The following is a 10,373-nucleotide window of genomic DNA, read 5'->3' as shown; positions in this document are numbered from 1 at the left end:
ATTGTGATTGAAACCTCTCATGCTGACTCAACGACCTTCAATTTACCAGGAAGTGTTTGTAAAACGACGTTGTGATGCTGAGTATCGATTATATTGTCAACATTCAATATTTCGAGCTGTGCTTATCCTCCAGAGCACGGCGACTCATTGCTTCGGAACTCCAGTACTGCGCAATAAACAACGACTCTGAAATGTTAATATCATCAACAGTTAGACCGTGCGGATCTCAAGATAAGAGAATCTGTGCACATTTGGAATGTTTACCTAAGGCTGCACGTACAAATTCATCATGCGACCTGGACTAAGTAACAGTTTTAGATCATACACATTCCTGAGCTTCCGGCAATGTTCATGGTGGCTGGGGCGCGGTTAGTATTGTTTTTATCTAGTTATCTGCGTCGTTATTCGAAACAGCTTGCACAGCTGAACAGCTTAAACAACTGCACTTTTTCAGCCTGGCCGCCTGTGTTGTTTTATTTTTGGCAGCCTTTAACGCTGAATTGCGCCTGGTTTGATAGGGCCTAGATCATGCGCCTTTGTGACTTCTTTTGGCACAGATTGAGAGTATGTTTCTTGATGCACGTGTCTTACTGTTCAAGTGCAACATTTCGCTGAGGCTTTCTGACCTATTGTCACTCCTGAGAATGAGCACACCTTGAAATATAGCACACGGTCAATATAATTGCTATTTAGCATCACATCACCGCTTATCCACTAACTCCTGGTATATCGATGTTAGTTTTAACACGTGTCTGGTTGGCTGGTTGGATACCCTTCGCTCGGGTGCGGGTCAATTTGGCTCCCTGAGATCTCATGAACTATGAGAGCTAGAGACACTAAATTCACAGTGTGTGTTAACCTGTGCGTTAACTCACTTAGGTCAAAAATTAAGGTTCCTAGGCCATGGCATTCGTGCCAAATAAGGTCAAACAAGGTGAAACTCCAGGCTGGTCTCCAAAACGTCCTCAGAACCTAGATATCTGTTCTAAGGAAAAGGTCACATGCTCATTTAAGATCAGTGACCTTCTTTGTTCTCTTAAAGGTCAATGTGACCAAAACCATACAAGTATGCTTGAGTTTTGCATTTGAATAAGCGACAAGGATAACGCGAGGCAGTATGTTCTCAAAAACAAAATGTTGACCTGGGTCATTTTAGTTCAATCAATAACAAATGACCACCAAAAACTACCCCATACAGCAGGCCCTAGAGTAATAAAACAGGTTAGTTTGGATCTTGGTCTGACTTTCATGCCTGACCCTAGGCCAGTGGAATTTGTCCATTCAATTGTTGTGTTGCTTTAGAAAGTACCTCAGAGATGAATGGCTTCGTCTGATACTCCGTTGGTGCATCAGATTGAACAATTCCATAAAAATTGACTTCGCTGAATCTGTGGCCTACTTTGACCTGCCGTATGTTAGTGACCCTACAAGTTACATCTAAATTTTGGATACCAAATTGTCTACTCAATTGTCTACAGCTATCCAAGATTTCACGAGGCTTCGCCACGCCGTCCGGAAATCATTCCGGAAAAAGCCTTTGCGGGGGGGTCAACTTGACCCCCACCAGAGTGCGTGTTAACTCAATAAGAACTTTCAACTCATAATGCCGAGAAGCCAGGAGCTGAATGCCTTTCCTTTTTATGCCAACCAGAAAGGGTGCCTGATTGGTTTTGTTCCAGCTTCATGAAAGTCAATACACCAAGTACCCTAGCGTTGGTGTTTGGAATTGCAAGGCCGTCAAGTAAACTTCAACCCCAGCAAATCAAATTTGGCACTTTTGAGGTCTCTGAATGTAAGACTGCAAACAATATCGTTCCCTTCATAGATGACCGCCTTTCTTTTGATCACCACATCAAATAGCTGGTGGTTAAAACCAAGGCACACTCATGGCGGTGTCACATTCCAAATATGGTCTGCCAATTTTCATCATCACGCACATCGTAAACGTCTTAGTTGTCAGCTTAAATGGAATGTTCCACATGTGAAGACATTAAGGCAAGCATCAGATATGATGGAACAGTCTCGATTATAGCTATTGGTAGGCCATGGCTATTTTGGTTCAAAACCTCATATGAATGTGAAACACTCTAATACGTTATTGCATTTCAATGCACGGTACCCGTGAAAAGCCAAACTGAATAGCACATGAAAGCTATTAGATTTCTCAGAGCGTGGTCGGTGGACGTAGGGAAAGCCACATGTTTAATGACATCCCGGAGTATGTAATGACACCGGATGGCTTGCATCAGACCACGGTGTCATACCATGAGATGTGTCTCATAAGAACTGCGTGTGACACTGGGCAGCTTCCTGACATGGATGCGATGGTTTTCAGAGCCACAAACAGCTGTAACACCAGGCAAGTCGGTCTGCTCCATGGCCCGTGAAGAAAATATAGCTATGGCGAAGGGCGCCGCACGCTTATATCGAGCAAATTCGATAAGCTGCCACCAGAGTTGACACGGCTATGCATGCTGCAATTTAAGAGGCACTTGGAGCAGGTAATGTTGCGTCTCGGATGTACGTAAGCGTTTCGCCACAGCTAAGCAGGCATCATGCCTTTTGCAAGCCATAGTCTTTGTCTTGGTCCTGTTTTGATCAGCACATTTTTTTAGTGTGAGCCTGTACATTTTTTGATCTGCTGAGCTCCCTTTTCCACGAGTAACACACTTTCTTTTATTTGTTTTGACAAGGATGTGTGAAATGCGTATATGAATTTGGATGCCTCTGATTCGTGAAAATGCAATGCAGTATCACACATTCGTGATTGCGACATAACGTCCTCCAAGTTGGAGTACGATGAACTGATTCCTACAATTAAACTTGCAGATATGCCTGCAAAACATGTTTGCGGCCGGCGAAGGTGCGTGACGCGGGTCGGCCACGGCTATCCCCACCAGACTGGCCGGCAGGGTGGTCAGCTGACCCAGCGGCACCAGCCGCGCCGGAGGTCAGCTACATCGAACGTGCAGTCTACATAGACAATCATTGTGCGGACGACACGACCCGAGCGCAGAAATCCCTAAGCGACATTATCACTCAAAGATACGGTCTGTCATCTTGGAATGCGGTCAAAGTAATTTTGTCCAAAAACATCGCATTCATTTTCCATTCTAAACAAACGTTTCATTTCTGCTTCGCTTATCATTGCGCGTTGCTGTTGTAGAGCTGATGCGCGCTCCGCATGCCCGACTTATGAAATGTTTGCCGGGAAGAACAAGCGACGAGTCACACCTTTTGTCGCTACTGCAGCGCTTGCATCATTAAAGGGGCTTATTACGCTGATTGCAAAGCCGTTCGTCACGAAGCATTCCCAAAATACCTGTAAGTGTTTCGCAAGCAGCTTTACAAACGTCCTGCGCTTATTATTTCGCTGTTAGATAAGACAGAGATAACGGTATGTGTTAGGATTTCATGTGCAATTTTCTAGTGAATCATTCTACACAATGAACAAAAAAAGTTCGAAGAAACCAAGCCCTAAACAGCTCTAAAGAACCAAGAGCAGCAGCAGCTGTTATATAAGATACATCGTTCCAGGCACGGGACATTTTAAAGGGTTATTGGCATTAAGGATATGATGGAATGGCGCTGGGATCACTGTCTAAGCTCTTCGAGGGATGCCGCGTTGTCAACGCCTAGTGTGCCAACCAGCGATGTTACGGATGGTAACAGTTTTTCCCTTTGCGACTGTTAAATGTCACGAATACTGGGGATTTATGCCGCACAGGTTATAACACAGACGCAGAGGTTGAAGGCTGTACCTAGTTGTGTTTGTAAGGGGAAGATGGCGCTTTAGATGAGAAATGAAGCGATGACGTCATGTGCCCTGAGGCCCACTATGTATAACGCATGCCGTGGAGCCGGTGATGAAGCCGTAGATCTGCAGGCGGTGGCATCCACCAGCTTTGAAAAACGGAAGATTGCCATCGTCTAGGTTTAAAGCTTTTATGTAATGGCAGTGTTCCACATTTATATAGGGTTTTGAACTGAAGTAGACATATTGAAGACCTTTCAGTGCTGTAAAAAAAACAGAATGCGGTCCTTTTAAGACCTAAGCTTGCTAGTTTCTAAGCTACACGCCCGCGAAAATTGTGCAAGTTAAATTGGGGGGAGTATTTTAAAGTCACTTTGGCATTCATGACGTCAGTATGAGGTCATTCATAGCCTGCCATTCCATGAGCCATGCGCCGATCAAGGCTAATGAAAATATAATTGTCGGGACGTTCATGTCTGACGTTCCTGAGCGCAATGTCCAGATACAACGGCCGTCAGTTGGCTCCCCATCAATGTTTTAGAAGGCATGATGACGTAAGCAAACCATGACGCATTGAGAAGCATATTTAATAAGCACAGATTGTGCAGAGGGATGTTTAAGCGGGATGTTTGGGAATGAAAATGTCACATACGGAATGCTTAGGTTCCATCTGGAAGCCTGGCCAATGAGCTCTTTTTATCTACGTTTCTTACCAGGGTTGTGGATTATAATTGTTAATGGCATGACAAAGTTGAATTTAAAGCGTGGTACGATGGCCAACGCCAGACCAAAATTTTCGCATGCCGCTCGCGAGTTACGCAAAAATCCTTACTTAATAAAGTTACACTGTTTTGCGAATATTGCTGTGGTATACATCCAATGGCAAAAAAAAGAATGGAATAGGTTGCGTAATTTGACCTAAATGCTTGGTCCCTAACCCCCGTTACTGGATCCGTTCATGTAACCAGATGCTTACCCGCCCATACACACAAACATATGTTTTTCGATCACAGCATTCCACCCACCAACACAGGAACACTCCTTCCCTAGTAACAAAAGTCGTGTTTTTGCTAGTATCGCATCTAATGAGCGGTATGAATAATGCGGATAAACTTTATAAACCTGGGGGCGATTAGACGCACGAAGCTCTGAGAGGATGAACTAAAAAGCTCCGCGGTAGGGGAATGGTCTAACTCCTTCATGACTAGCACGGTCCCGTCACCCCAACCAAAAGTACGCCCCGCCCGCCCCTGGCCGCCATGGAAGAGTTTCTTTCGAATTCGAATTTTCGAGAATTCACTTCCGGCATAAGGCCAGGCAACAGGAGGCTGAATGGAAGCCGATTAGCGTTGGTGTAATGATGAGCGGTTGTCTTGGTCGTTGATATGCCGGACAAACGAGGAGGAAGGATCTGCTGTGAATGGGATGTCGCAGCGATTACACAGCGGAGGAGTGTGCTCGAAAGGTGGTTGTGGGTGATTTTGGTGTACCGATACCCAGTCTCGCAAACAGCACTTCTTTGAGGCGATTATCTTGATTAATTGTCGACAGGTGCTGAAGTATGGGGTTTAATTGGGTGAAGGAGGTGATGAGCGCGTTGGTCCCATTCGGATTGGGGAAAGACACGAAAATGTAAATTAATGACTGCAAGAATATCAGAAACGAGACAGAGAAGATGATTGCATTTCAGACACATGAGACTTCGTTTGCTTCCTCGTCAGCAGGGCTGTTTCCATGAATATTTGGCGTGTCCATGTATCCGGAGAAATATAACGTGAGTTCGTTGAGGAAGGAAGCAGAGCGTTCGTCGTAAACCGTTAAGAATTGGGTGGGATGAATTATGAAGAGTGATGAGAGCTGTAACGACGAATGGGAGTTGGTGCATATGACTGCCCTTTGCTTGATGTGGAGCTTTGCTTACCTTGCTTGATGTGGAGCAGGACTGCCAGGATTGCTATTAGTTCAGCCAATACCAGGTACTAACATTTGACAGGCGTTTGACTTGTGGTAATCATGATGTACGAGGGCAGCTCCTATGCGGCCATCGCGTCGGGGAGCCGTCAGTGCGAATGAAGGCGTGCTGGTCTGTGCTCAAACTACCCCTCGTCTCACGCAGTTTGAAGTTGCGACTTTTGGAGTGTTAAAGTATGCTGCTGACATCCCCAGGTGCATCACTGCGTGAAATTCTGGGGCTTAAATCAGACGGACGCGATACCCTCGGCGCGTGTGAACATGCTCCATTGGTTTAACATGGGGAGCGCGAAAATTGCAGGCTGCTAAAAATCGCCGAAAGGGGGTGGAATACATGTCGACGCCAAAAAGAACAGGCATCGTACCGCAAAGGGTAAAGTGACGCGCGATGATGCGCGCGGGGCACGCGTGCGCAAATGGCAGATTACACGGTTTGGGAGTGATTTTTCAGGGTTGGTGCGAGATCTGGGCCACCCCAGCGGATGGCGAAGTGAAGCAGACTGCACCGTGCAGGTGCGTGGTACCGGCTGCAGATTATCCAGACAGCCCGGCGGTGAAGTGAAGCAGACTGCACTGTGCAGGTGCGTGTACCGGCTGCAGATTATCCAGACAGCCCAACATCGTCAGACACATAGCGAAGCCGCAAATCGACCGGAGAGCGGTCAACGTTGCGTTTTTGAAAACAGTCATACTCAGCAGTCATCAATGTCTGTCACTCAAACAATCGAAGACAAACAATATGCTGACGGCTAAACCGAGCAAGCGAAGGCCATGAAGTTGACGTAGACGTAAAGCCCAGTTTGCTGCGGCAAATGCTCATCCAAATATGTGTGAATTGTGAAATACTCTGCTTGCGATTTCCAAGAACGTTCATCGCAGCAAAATGTCCCGTTTTATCGGTTCACATTGCTGCGCTCACTGGCCGGTACATGGCCGATCACGTATCGATATTGAGGGCGCCACTTTGCACTGGCCTTGCTCTACGGGGTGGATATTCCAAGTTTGGCGCTGTTCAGTCGGCATTCGAGGGTCGTGGCTAAACAGGTCGGAAATGATTCTGCTGAGACATCACGCATTTGTAACGAGCGCTTATGTCGTGCAGGTGGATTTAAGCCTTTGAAAGGTTGAGTAGCTACACCACATATTACGTATGTCGCATACGAACGCGGCGAATATTTAGCGCGAGAGGGGACATTTGGCAACCCGGACGATGGTGACGCAGAATTAAACGATGCAACTGAGACCAAAGAGCTCGTGCACATATTGCTGCTCTGCGGGAGCATCGACAGCGCTATGCTCAACACGCGCAGCTGACCGCGCGCCTGCGGAGTACGGTGCATGAACCGGCTAATTTCATCACGTCTTGCGATAATTGCCAAGGGCGGGCTGCACCAGAAACTTCATATTTGGCGTCCAGCCGACAATGCAGTCTCCGGCCAATGCTGGCAAATAACTTTACAACAAATTTCAGCGTTGCTCGACGCATTAGGGCTGCCACGACTTTCGTGAGAAGAGGGGGGTAGAGGTAAATGTGCCAAAGATTTGCATCACCACTGCTACCCCTCCCTCACCCAACAATTTTCTTCTTGGCTTCGATCACTTCATTTTTCAGTCAAACACTACTCCCCTCCAAAAGCATCAAGTGAAGGTGAGATCCTCTCATCGTGTCATAAGTGGTGGCGTAGGCTGGGGTCAGGGGGCACAGGAAGCAGGTGCCTCCTCCCCCCACGTAGGTCCCGAAGGCCATCCAGTCCCTTTTGGTCGCACGGGACCGAGGCCAAGGGCCAGATTTGGAGGGCTCGAACGGGCCAGAAAGACTGGCCGGAGTTCGTACTCAGGGGTCTTGGCTCCATAGGGCCGGATCCTCTAATGCCAGTCAGGGGACCCTTTGCGCTGATCGGGAGCCCATGGTCGACGAGGGCTTGATATCGACCAGGCGTCACTAGTCAGTTAATTAATTTTTTATTGATGCATCTTTCCTCTTTTAAAACGTCATTTAAACATCTTACAAAACATCAAGAAATATTGCAGCGGGTTTGAGTACAGAAATCGGTATCGGCCAGGAAGCGTTGTGAAGAAGGGGAAACTGAACGTTTACCTCAACTACTGGAATATGAAATAATTATTATTTATCGACTAGTATCTAGAGTTGGTATACGCCATACGCCATATGCGGCGAGGCTTACCAGGTGATAATGTGGTAAAAGCTCCTAAAAGAGGAAGAAAGAATGGATATGAGCGCTCCGCAAAATCAGCAAAGATCAATCTTACGAGCATCTGAGGTTACAAATGTTGTGTTCGTAAAACGGCAAGCTTTCCAGAAGGGTGAGTAAGACGATGCGCCAGTGAGAACCCTAGCCTCACGTTGAGCCTATGGTTGGATACCACAAACTATTTTACCAGTCCAATCATATCGTTACATTAATCAGACATGGCGGTGCAGGCCGCTGAATGTACAAGCGACGGATTAAAATTCCTGAGCAAGCTACAAAGCCGCAAGCCCAAGGGCAGCCGATGATTCCCCATGACCACGGTACAGTGTCGGAGGCGCGCTGTTTCAGCTGTCGAGGAACCCGGGCCGGCTGCCATCAGCATGATAACACTACATACACTTTGCACTGGGGTTTCATTGCATGGAGAAATGCTGACATACCGTCTTCATAATGTAGTGCTGATGGCGTTCTGCTGGCGAGTACACCAACCGCAGGGACACGAACAGTGCGCGGTGCTGGTAGCGTGGAAACGCGTTGCTAGCAACAACTAGCGCGCTATTGGGACAAACCTAGCAACGCTCCAACTCGGGCATTGCGTGTGTCAGCGTGTCTGCCGGCGCACTCGTCCAGTGCCATCGACCGAGAGACCTACGCTATCTTGTTGCTAGCCGTGAGGCCAAGCTAACGCTGTCCTGCAACTCACAAACGAGGAGCAGCGCGTCAGGCCCAGCTCGTGGCATGGCCTTCCTCAGCGCCGCGGCCACCGCCCAGTGTCTCCTGCTGGTCCTGCTGGCCGGATTGGCGGAGGCAAAGTACGCCAGCGGCTCGCGGCGAACCGGTAAGAGGCTGGTGGGTCAGCCGCCGCTCGAGCAGCACCTGGTAGACAGGGCTGACCGCTGCCTGGCGCTGTGCGACGGCTTGACTTCGTGTAGCGCCTTCAACTATGGCCCGGTGGCAGCGGCAGTCAACTGTCAGCTGCTGGAGCAGCAGGCGTGCCAGGGCCACTCGCTGGTCAGTGAGGCGGGTGTGGATTACTATGACGTCACGGAGCAGCCGGCTCGCCAGGCGGAGCTGGCCCAGCCACACTGGGAAGACGTCAGCTGTACGCGGGACGGCTACTGCTCCGATGTGTGCACCGCCCGAGCCGTGGGACAGTTCTGCACCTCCGACTTGCATTGCACTTCGCCGCCTCTGAGCCCGCCAGGGGCGTACCTCTGCTCCAGCGGCTCGTGTCAGCTAAATGACTCCTTCTGGGAAGTTCGGCCCGGCCTCGCCATGCCCAGGGGCATGGACTGGTTTTTGGAACCAAACTACTGGACCTTCAAGAAACTCAAGCCAGGAACGTGCTCTTTGAACGTCAGCCTCAAAATCCGCAGCACCTCACGGGCTGTGATCAGCGCCAACCACTTAGACGATCACACAGGCACTCTCCTGGCTTTCGGAGTCACGCTCAGCGCAACGGACATTTACTATAAAGATGCGGCGGGAGACTTCCATCAGCTGGTGACTAACGCCAACACTCCCGGCCTGGTCAACACGGAAACATATAGCCGTCTGAATGTCTCCTGGTGCGGTGGCACCATGACTATCGGGCCTGAGGACAACCCGACCTTGCTCAGTGGGCAGGCGACTGTCACGCAGTCGATTGACTACGTGATGGTGCAAAGCCAGAATGAGCCGGCCTGGCTGCGAGTGGATTCAAACGTGGCCGACCGCTGGCTGTTTGTGGAGGCCGGCACCGGACCCGACCCCGTCTTCACAACACGAGATAGCTACATCTCCATAGGGATCGACGCAACCAATGACGTCACCATCAAGTTTGACTGCATGGCGGCGTCAGACTGTAACGTCATGTTCAGCGGACCCTCCACGGAAAAGCTGATTGTCTGCGTCAGTTGCTCTGGCAACTTCGTTACGTGTTTGAAATACGTTCCACCTGCCATAGGCCTGTCTGCTACCTCGCTCTGCTCTAACACGGGTGACATCCTCAGCATGACTGCCTACACCACGCTCACCGTCCGGTACAACAACGGCTTTGTGACTGTCTTCAAGGGCGATGACCAGGTGCCCATGTACGCGGTGCAGGCGGAGCGGCCTCTGCCGGAGGTCAACTGGGTGGGCATCGGTGGCTGCTGCGGCCGGAAGTACATGCGGGCTGCTCGGTATGACCCGCGCTGGAGAACCGACACCTGGGTCACGCAGGGGACCGGCCTCTCCAACGCTGCGGCTGAAACCGGGCTCTGAGCAAGCGAGCGGGCTGAGCTCTGCATCATGCCTTTTGGGAGAGAAGAATGAGGTAATGCGATTTGACCCTTATTTTTGCGAAGTGCTCTCAGTCCTCCAGCAAAATCTTAACGGTTTTGAATTTTTCCTCAAAGTCTTCATCATTGCAATCACTTTCTTCTGGCATCAAGAAGTAAGGAGTAGTAAGACAC

At 49.3% G+C, this 10,373-nt stretch overlaps 1 protein-coding gene across 1 annotated transcript in view; it reads right to left on the bottom strand.

Annotated features, from left to right (window-relative positions):
• LOC119105992 (cleft lip and palate transmembrane protein 1-like protein) overlaps positions 1–10,373 on the bottom strand; it is a 19,798-nt gene that overhangs the window by 5,581 nt on the left and 3,844 nt on the right.

Source organism: Pollicipes pollicipes, unplaced genomic scaffold (genome assembly GCF_011947565.3).
Source record: "Pollicipes pollicipes isolate AB1234 unplaced genomic scaffold, Ppol_2.1 Scaffold_6138;HRSCAF=7277_pilon_pilon_pilon, whole genome shotgun sequence".
Taxonomy (NCBI): domain Eukaryota; kingdom Metazoa; phylum Arthropoda; class Thecostraca; order Pollicipedomorpha; family Pollicipedidae; genus Pollicipes; species Pollicipes pollicipes.
This window is presented reverse-complemented; position numbering and strand designations above follow the sequence as displayed.